This window comes from Grammomys surdaster, unplaced genomic scaffold, assembly GCF_004785775.1.
Source record: "Grammomys surdaster isolate TR1022 unplaced genomic scaffold, NIH_TR_1.0 192, whole genome shotgun sequence".
NCBI classification, from domain to species: Eukaryota; Metazoa; Chordata; class Mammalia; order Rodentia; family Muridae; genus Grammomys; species Grammomys surdaster.
Genome location: NW_021604637.1, coordinates 3,486,362 through 3,497,270, shown reverse-complemented (window position 1 = coordinate 3,497,270; position 10,909 = coordinate 3,486,362).

Genomic DNA, 10,909 nt, shown 5'->3' with positions numbered 1-10,909 from the left:
TCTGGTGTGTCTGAAGACAGGGACAATGTACTCATATACATAAAATAAATAAATAAATAAATAAATAAATAAATAATTCTTTAGCTGGGTGGTGGTGGCGCACGCCTTTAATCCCAGCACTTGGGAGGCAGAGGCAGGTGGATTTCTGAGTTTGAGGCCAGCCTAGTCTACAGAATGAGTTCCAGGACAGCCAGGGCTACACAGAGAAACCCTGTCTCAAAAACCAAAACCAAAAAAAAAAAAAAAAAAAAAAGATACCTAGAATACATGGAAGTCTGTGTCTATATGTGCACAGAAATGGTTTGTGTCAGAAGCCAGGACCCTCGCCCTTACCCTCACCCCCTACCTTTCCCCACCTGCACAATGTCCCCTGCAGCTTGGCAACCGCAAGATCCTGCTTGGCAGCTGCAGATAGATTCAAGGCAGTGTACTGTGTCTTCTGAGGAAAGCAGGTAGATCATAGTTCAAGGCAGTGTACCGTGTAGACCATGAAATGTTTCAAGGCACAGGCCAAGAAGATTCTGTACTTTTCCACCACCTGGCCCCTCTTAACCCCTCCCCTTGTAAAACATGCTATAAAAAGGCGCTTTGCGCTCAAATAGATGGCTCTTGACAAGCAATTGCTTCCTTGAGTCCGTTCTTCTCTCTCGCCCATTCTTTTTCAGGTTGTGGTCCTCCTCGCCCCCACGAATAACTAGGGCCCGAAGGTTGGGTCAGGTTTGAATGAAACTTTCCCATGGGGGCTAACTATGATCCCCAAAGAGTCGTAGACTATCTAACAAAAAACCCAACACCAGGCATGAGCAGCCCTCCTTTGATTTGTTGAACAGGGGTGATCCAGAGCCTCAGAGATAAGTATGTTCTTACTCCTCATGGAGGAAACTATTCTTTACAGCAGATGGAGAAGATTACAGAAAACCACAACCAATGAAAATGCAGAGTTGTTAGCCGGGCGGTGGTGGCGCACGCTTTTAATCCCAGCACTTGGGAGGCAGAGGCAGGCGGATTTCTGAGTTCGAAGCCAGCCTGGTCTACAGAGTGAGTTCCAGGACAGCCAGGGCTACACAGAGAAACCCTGTCTCGAACCCCCCCCCCCCAAAAAAAAATGAAAATGCAGAGTTGTGGAGCCCAGTCCCAACTGGTACATCTACAGTACAGCTCCTGTACCTAAGGCTCAAGGAACATTGAGGAAGGCTGTCATGGCAGAAAGACTGTATAACCCAGAGTAACAGGAAGTTTAGTTGAGATTCTGTCTCCTGGAAATGTCAGAGAAGCTAAGCTCATGAAGTCTCAGAATATGGCAGTCTAAACACGACAGTTCATCAGGATGATACCAGTAGACAAGCTAACATAGAAAGGGGAATGCCCATGAGGACCCAAGCCTAGATAAGGACTACAGGCAGCTAAGGAATGCTGGGAGGAGACATAGTCTTTTCCAGAGAACAGTGTCACCCTGCTAATTAAGGTTGAAGTCTACCATTGTCTGGTGAGATCAGTGCAAAATGGCAGACTCCATTTGTCAAAGGTCTTCTTCTCTCACCTTGTCTGGGGGAACATTGTGTAGTCTTGGGTAAATTATAGGTTCAGCTTTCTTTCTTTCTACCTTCCCAAATGTCACATAGCCTTGGTTATAGGTTATATTTCAGGTTCAACTTCTTTTCTCCTGATAAAGCCTGACCATCGAGCACCTGAGATTTCTGGAATGCCTCCCCTTGCTAATGAGGCATCTCAGTGCCGTAGCCTTCAGCCAATGATCTTTGCCCACCCTGGATATTCATATCCTTTAACCCCAAAACTACATAAGCCTTGATTCACTCCGAGTAAAATATATATATATATATATATATATATATATATATATATATATATATATGTGTGTGTGTGTGTGTGTGTGTGTGTGTGTGTGTGTGTGTGTGTGTGTAAAAGGCTCAGACAGTTCTAAAAGGGGTGGGGGAGCCTCCATAAGATTCAAGGAGTCCTAAATGCAACACTGTATATAAACAGGTGCTCTTTAAGACTAAGAAAGTAAATAACTCACAAGTCCCAGGGAGAACCCCATCATTCCCCAGTATGAACAGTAATGGTGAACAGGAAGAGACTTCTCCACCTCACCTGTCCAGCTGCTTACAAGTCACACAGAGCGCTCAGCTCCTGAGTTCCAGGCTTCAAGTTGTCACTGTGCTTAGGTGGACTGTTGTTTTTGTGATGCAGTTGTGTTTGAGTCATCCTGTTCCTGTAAGAGACCCCCTCAGCCATATTCCTGTAAGTGACCCTAAGAAACTCATTTGTTCACCAACTTGGTCTTTGGTAGAATCATGACTTTGGTCTGTTGTTGGTTCTCTCTCTGCTGTAAGCAGATCTCCAGGAATAGTGTCATACAATCCCTTACCTCAAAATAAAAAGTAAAAGAGGCTGCAGGGAGACTGGGGTGTGGCCCAGTGGGAGAGTGCTTGACTAGGGTACTCAGGCCCTACAGTCAATTATCAGTTCTGAGAAGAAAAGAAATTACTACTGAGCTGACTTTCTAACACCCTTATTTACATGTTCTACGGTGTAAGATGTAGACACTAACTCACTTGTTAAACAAATGTTTATTGCACATTTACTATGCCCAATACATAAGATCTTATTGAAATTTCAGATTTTTTTTAAAGGATTTATTTATTTTATGTATATGAGTACACCATTGCTCTCTTCAGACACACCAGAAAAGGGCACCAGATTCCATTACAGATGGTTGTGAGCCACCATGTGGTTGCTGGGAATTGAACTCAGGACCTCTGGAGGAGCAGACGGAGCTCTTAACCGCTGAACCATTTCTCCAGCCCCCCCCCTTTTTTTTGGTTTTTTGAGGCAGGGTTTCTCTGTGTAGCCCTGGCTGGCCTAGAACTCACTCTGTAGACCAGGGTAGCCTCGAACTCTCGAACTCAGAAATCTGCCTGCCTCCGCCTCCCAAGTGCTGGGATTAAAGGCGTGCGCCACCACCGACCGGCAAAATTTCAGATTTTGATAGTAGCTATTTAAAGTAGTTATCATTAGTCTTCAGTTTTCAGATAGAGAGCAGAGGCTCAGTCTTGAAGTAATATTGAATATTTTGGCGAGTTTCTACCCCACATTTGATTACATAGTTCCCAAATAAAAGACACAAACCTTTATATTTATGATTAGCCTTAAAGCACTAGGGCTGGGCGGATATCAACCCTCTATGCTGTTTTGACTACTTCCCTGTCAATAACCCTGAGATACGACTTGCCATGTTCCACCCGGGTAGCTCCTACTCAGACTAGTCAGCCGTCACGGCCATGCTCTCACGATCCATGCCTCCATGGTATCCTCCGCTCTCATCTCCTCCCTCCCTGGTCCTCGTGGTCTCTGCCTCACACCCTAAGCCTGAGAACAGAAGCCCTGCTTATGTCTCTTCTGTCTAGCTATAAGCTGTCAGCATCTTTATTAACCAATCGTGGATAACTTGGGGAGGGGAGCAAGATTTACACAATAAAAGCTGGTATACATAAGGATCTCCTCCTCTTGAGGCAAGTAGACATTGGGATATAGAATTTAGCGTTACGATACATAGCAACAGGCCAGACCTCAACAGCTCAGGGAGGGCAGTGAACTACAAGTCTATCTCTAGGGAGACTAGAGTCAGCTACATGATTAGTACTCTTCCTATCTCTACTGCTGGGCTCCCTCTTGGTGATAGAGACTTTAGCATTTGAAAATGCAAATACCAAATGACACTATTAGACCATTAAAGGCACAGGCAATACCTACCGATGAGTAGATAAGGGATACAATTGACTTTGGTCCTAACATGTCGCTTGCTAATACCATAGATCAATTTATAAGCTAGAGATCTCCGATATCAAAACTCCTGTTTCCTCAATTGCAGAAAATGCAGTCATTTGCAAAGAAACTATGACCAAGTCACTAAAGGTCTCAGATCTCAAAATGCTTGGCACTTAAACTGTGGGAAATATGTTCATTTGCAACAAAAGTGTGAACAAGGCTTCTCTAAGGGCAATGATTTTTCTAAATATAAACCCGAAAGAAGTCCTAGGAGCGTGCTGACAATGTGTCAGGGGTTGCCAATGGACCAGTGAGTGTAGCGAAGAGAGATATTTAAGGTAATATCTTGGGTTAACAAATGGCCTTGGGAGCCTGGAGCCCCCACAGCAAAAAAATATGAGCTGCTTGCTCCTTGTCAGCCAAGGAGGAACATACCCCAAAACCTCAACTGAGAAGTGCAGTTCTAATGCATGCTACTACAGGCAGTGCTGCTCTTGAGCTGGCCACAGATCTTACTCTATCCCCCAACATTTAATGTTACAAAATAACTACTGGAGTTTATGGTCCTTTGCCCTCAGAGACAGTAGGAATGATCTTGGGAAGGAATGGATTGACTTCCCAGGGGTTCATTGTGCATCCAGAAATTATAGATGAAGATTTCAAATGAAAAATTAAAATTATAGCCTATGTTTTTTTTTTAAAAAGATTCAATTTAATGCAGGTGACAGGATTGCTCAGCTCCTGCTGTTTTCCCACATCAGAGGCAAAGCCACTCCAGTGGAAAGAGCAGGAAAAGTCATCTGAAAGCCTAGGCCACTGACCCAGAAAACACTTACTTCATTGAAAATGTCTCTGTTTATAATTTCCTGATACAGACACCACAATTAATGGCTTCAAATATAAGTAGGGAAATATAATGACCATTTTGACATTTTGATTTCTTTAAAAAAAAACACAGAAATACTATAATAATATGTTTTCATTTTAATCCCAGGAGTGGGGTATAGGCCTGCTTCAGACTGTCCACAGCAGCTATGATTTGCCTCATGCTCTAGCAGGGGCGTGATTTTTCCAGTTTCAGATAGTTTCTTCAATTGTATGACATTTGGAGTTCTGGGGACTTTTCAGAGGGTATATAAATGCTAGTGTCTCAAGAGTGTGGGTTGTTGGTGATGTGTTTATAAAAAGATAAAGAGAGAGGAGATATGTTCTGTGGATGTGTAGTCAAGTATGGGGGAAGAGGATATCTCTGCAGGCCCATGCTGAGGCATCCCTTCCCCCGAGGGACCAGCCACACAAAGGTATAGTATAGAATAGACTTTATTCAGGGCATGGGGAGGGGAGATAAGAGGATAGTAGAGGCAGAGAAAGGCAGAGAGAGAGACAGACAGACAGAGAGAGAGACAGACAAAGAGAGAGACAGAGAGAGACAGAAAGAGAGAGAGACAGAGAGAGAGACAGAAAGAGAGAGAGACAGAGAGAGAGACAGAGAGAGAGACAGAGAGAGAGAGAGAGAGAGAGAGAGAGAGAGAGAGAGAGAGAGAGAGAGAGAGAGAGAGAGAGGAGATTAATCTCTGATCTAATGTAAGGGGGTTAAAAGGGTGGAAGAAAAAAGGTGGAAAACAGTAGAAGAAAAAAGAACCAACAAAGTAGAGAAAACCAGGCACACATGCCTCCTCTAGGCCTGACTCTGGGCCTGAGCTCCCTCAGCACTTACCTCTAAAGTACACAAGGAAGGAGCAGATGTTTCTTGAGCTGATGGGAAGGTCTCAGCTGTATAGATAACAATACTGAGAGACTCCGGAATCTAGTTCTTTCTCTCATTTTCCTCTTGTTTGTGTTTTGATGCTAGAGTTCCAAGGCCTTGTGCATGAGCCACATCCTCAGCCTTTGCTTCTCATGCCCACAGGTTTCCCTAAGTAGTCCTAGCTGTATGTAAACTCCTACCTCACACTTCAAAATGCTGGGGTAACAAACACATGCTGCCATGCTCAACCGCATGTTCTTTTTTCCATTCCTATTCTGCTCTTATTGTCACCTAAACCAGTGTTGAACTTGCTACGTATCCTTCACTTCCAAAAAGCTGAAATCCCAGGTGTGTCCGCCACACCCAGTGTCTGAGGTCTTCCTGGTGGATACTTTCTCAGCGCAGCCGAATGGCAAATTCTCCAGGTCACTCCACACGGTCTCTCCACCTTTCTCCTCTCTCCTCCTCTCACCTGGACCTCTTCACTGGTTTCTTTACACATCATTGATACAGGAGATGGTTCAATAATCACGACAATGCCAACTTCCAGACTGTAACTAGATCTAGTTAGATGCTGATAGAAATCAGCATCTGAGCACATAGTGCTCAAGACCCTCCCCCAGTACGTTATCATCATGGTGGGGAGTGTGGCAGCAGGCAGGTGAGCAGGCGTGGCACTGAGGCCGTAGCTGAGAGCTTACACCTGATCAGAGACAGAGACAGAGAAAATGAGACTTAGCCTTTCAAAACCTCAGAGCCCACCCTCAGTGACAAGCCTCCTCCAGCAAGGCCAAGCCTCCTAATGCTTCCTAAACCCTCCACCAACTGTGAACCAGACATTCAAATATATGAGCCCATGGAGTCATCATCAGACCTCAGCCTCACAGCTGCTGCTGCTGCTGCTGCTGCTGCTGCTGCTGATGATGATGATGATGATGATTCCTTCTCTGACAGTTGAACCATCATGTTCAAACTTTCATTGTGGACAATGAACCAGTGACTCTGAAGAAATGTCTGGGCTACTGGCACCAGATTGGAACTACTGAGGCACCTGCCTTGTGGACTAAGTGACTACTAGCCATCACCTCCCACGGAGAGACAGGTATGCTGGGACTACTCTGGCTGTTAAGAAGCTCAGCTTCAAAGGTTCTCAGTGCCTCTGTTGTGTGATTTGGCTGTTGTTACTGTTTAAGAGCCCCCCCCCTCTCTCTCTCTCTTTTTTCCTGCTACTTGTGACTCAGAATGTGAGTTCTCAGTTGTTCCTGCTGCTATGCCTTTGCTCTGCCATCATGAACTTTAACCCTCTGATTATGAGGCTTAAAGAGTGTTTTTTTATATAAGTTTTGTAGGTGGTTGGTCTGGTGCTGCTATGTGTTCAAATGCTAAATACTGGCCACCAAGATCTAGTTGCCCCTGACAGCAGATCCTCACATACACCAAGTGATGCTGTGTAAACTTTGCTACCCAATTTAAAACTACTGGTAAGTAAAGATGCCTGCAGGCAATTACTGGAAAGAATAGAGGTAGGCAGAGAGAGATTCAGTTACTGGGCTGGTGGTCACAAGTAGGGACCACAAAGAGGAAGTAGAAAGAGAGTGAAGGAGGAGGAAGACAGAGAGAACAAGAGGTCTCCATTAGGTGCAATGAGTCTGGAGCACTTGCCCAAGTGCAGTGCCTGCAAGGGTCGCCTGCTGGAGCAGACGTAACCCGGGGGAGAGTCAAACAGCAAGTACTTGGGTAGTACAGCTAGGACGTAACCAGTCTAACAATTAGAAAGACAGACTTAGGTGTAATCCCTCAGTAAGTGTGCAAGAGCTTATTGTATAATCCATAGGACTCTGCCGCAGTGGTTATTGGGGGCTGGTCAGGTCATATTAATAATTAATAGAGTTTATTAAACTCCACTTACAACGTTTCCTTGTTCACAGTGCTTATCACAGCAGTAGAAAAGTATCCACGACACTCAATACATTTAAATTCTGATTTATTGTCACCCCCTTGGTTCTGTTCCTCTAAAAATCTCTAAAATAAATTGTGGTACCAGGAGTGATTTTGGAGAAACAGAATTGTAAGGCGTTTCTCTAGCAGGCTTACTGGGATCTGGATGGAGCAGTCACAAGAGACTCCCCAACATGTGAGGCACTGAACATGCTCTTTAAAGACCATCCAGACAAATGCATTTGATGTTCCCAATTTGCCTCCTGTAAGATGTGCTTTGTGTATGAAACCTTTGAACATTTGTGGAATACTACAGAAAATAAGAATAATGCTGATTGGCTCCTTTTAACATCGTTGGACAAAATTATGAAAGAACGAGCTGAATAATAAAACCGACGGCTCCAGATGGGCATCAAGAATACAAAGGTCCCTAGCCGGCGGTGGTGGCGCGTGCCTTTAATCCCAGCACTTGGGAGGCAGAGGCAGGCGGATTTCTGAGTTTGAGGCCAGCCTGGTCTACAAAGTGAGTTCCAGGACAGCCAGGACTACACAGAGAAACCCTGTCTCGAAAAACCAAAAAAAAAAAAAAAAAAAAGGTTCCTAAGTACGCAATGGAAGAGAATTTTTCCCCTGCAAGCTGAGAGCTCAAGTTGCAGGAAACAAAGGCCAAGCCCCCAATATACAGTTAGCTGAGTTACAACACAAATGTAACTGCTAACCTCGTAGAATGCCAGCATTAAAAGTAAGACAATTGGAAACACATGCCATACTGTGACTTGGGCTCGTGATATGTAGGCAGACCCTGGGCCCAGACCTCTCACCCTTACCAGAGGGTGTGCCTCCTCTCCCAACTACCACAGTGCTGCCTTCTTGCCTTTGCCTAAGAGAATTTATTCAGTCTCATCTGTAAAATAGGCAATGACTTTCCCTAAAGGAGATGGCAGACATGACAATGGTGATGTCCCTCAGGAGCCACCTATCACTGCCTCCAGACCTATAACTCAAGGCTAAGCAAGTCCCTAGGGGTAAAATAGAAGGTGTAGTCCATGAGGTCTGTTACACCACTAAAAAAATCTTAATGAGTTTGCTAATTTGTTTAGGCAGAAGTTTGGGAATGTGTGTGACAATAGATTTTAGTGGTATGGGATAATGATTTAAAAATTTGGGAACATAAAATTGGATCAGAATGAGTTTATTAATAAGGATCCAAGAGCAGAAATTCTACATGTAATATTGAAGTTTACACAGTTTTAAGAAGAGTAACAAGAATTTATTTGATTGATAATCAAATTGGTTGATGTATTTCTGAAAAGGTGGCCTACTGAGAATTAGCTAGAGCTACTTTATATTCCTACTGAGAATTAGCTAGAGCTACCTTATATTCCTACTGAGAATTAGCTACAGCTACCTTATATTCGTTGGTTTGCTGTTGATAAAGGGGTGTTTAAGACGAAAGGAAACTGAAATGTTCTGGTGGATTCATTGGTTAAAACTTCATCCTCCACAATGGGAAGGCCCAGAAGACATACCTTTCACTAATATTATAAGACGGAAAATAGTGAGAAGGACACAGAAATGAACTCTGTGAAGAAGAAAAGGGAAGAAGGCCCCTTCGCCAGACGAGACAGACGTGACTATGAGCTTGGAAGGTATAGCTAGCCACATGGCTAGATGGGGCTAGGTGGTCAGGTTAACTTAGATGAGCTAGTTGAGAGTCTGCCCAGCTAAGGCCTAACCTTTGAAATATTAAAAGGTCTCTGTGTGGTTATTTGTGGAACTAGCTGGTTAAGGAATAACTGCCACTGTATTAATTTCCAGCATTAATTAATACAGAATATTAATTTCTTTTCTAAAAAATAAGTGGCGCCCAATCTGGGGCCTGAACCTATGACCCTGAGACAAAGAGTCTCATGCTCTATGGACTGAATATTTGTAAAAAGAAAGAGTTCATTTTTCCCTCCCAGGAAGTCCCACCTATCTTTCTCTCCTGCCCAATTATAGGCTTTAGCCTTTTATTGAGCAATTTATTGGGGAGCAAGGTTTGCACAACAAAATCTCATGTATGTGAGAAGTCCCTCATCTTGGTGCAACCACATCTTGGTGCATAGAAATTAGTATTTGAATATAGAAGCAGCACCAGACCAACCTCAACAGGGTCTCATTATTTAGTTCTGGATGCCCTGGAACTCACTATGTAGACAATGCTGGCCTTGAACTCATAGCAATCCAACTGCTTTTGTCTCCTGGTGTTGGTATTAAAGGCATGTACCACTATGCCTTGAAGCCTTCACAGTTTTACCTCAATGGTCTATTAATGGTCTCTCTACCCTGTGGCATGACTTGGTTTGAAGTAATCTGTTCTTAAAATTTTCACCCATTAAGGTCATTGGTTTTTGTTTGTTTATTTTTATGTGTGTGAATATTTTATCTGCCTGCATTTCTGTACACCATGTGCATTCAGTATCCATGGAGTCCAGAAGAGGGTATCAGTTCCCCTGGGAATGAAGTATCAAGACAATTGTGAGCTGACACCTTGTAGGTATTAGGAATACAACCCTGGTCCTCTCGAGGAGCAGTGAGTGCTCTTAAACACTGAGCCATTTCCCCAACTCCATTTGAAGTGCTCTTGATCATCTGTTGTCACGCCCGCCTCGCCAGCAAGGATGACGCAACAACAGGATCCTTCCTCACGCACTTTATTGGGGAACACACCATTGACTGTAAAGCGAAAGACCCCGAAGGCCCAAATGGGTGCTGCTTAAAGAGTTATCACAACTGTGTATAAGTGTCTAATTGGTGCTTCTTGCAGAACTTCATTTACATACTGCTCAGGAGGGTGAGGAGACGTGTACGCCTGCTCACAGCAGGTGTTTACGACCCTGAATGCAGTTGCTTTCCACCTCAAACAGAGGAAACAAGCGCCATCTTCTAATGGAGGCTCCTTACAATCTATTTCTTCCACAAAATACCACATGGGCCCATCAGAGAATAGAAAATAAATCTAACCAAAGTTCAAGGGCATTCTACCTCTGTGAAACTTCTAGGTGTCCAGTGGTGTGGGACATGTAGGGATATTCCTTCTAAGGTAAAGGGTAACCTATCTCACCTGTACCCTACCATTACCAAGAAAGAAGCACAACACTCAGCCTATTTCATTTCTGGAGATCGCCCATTTGTCACTTGAATGTGTTATTTCAGCCGGTATACCAAGTGATTCAAAACTGTTAGCTTTGAATGAGATCTGGGACAAAAGTCTCTTTGGTAGATCCCAACTGCTGTGCAGGCTGCTTTACCGTTTAGGCCATATGATCAAGTAGATCCAATGGTTCTTAGGGTGTCATTGGCTGATAGGGGTGCTGTTTGGAGCCTTTGACAAACCCCTATAAGTGAATAACAAAGGAAAACTTTGGGATTTTGGAGCAAGGTTTTGCTGAC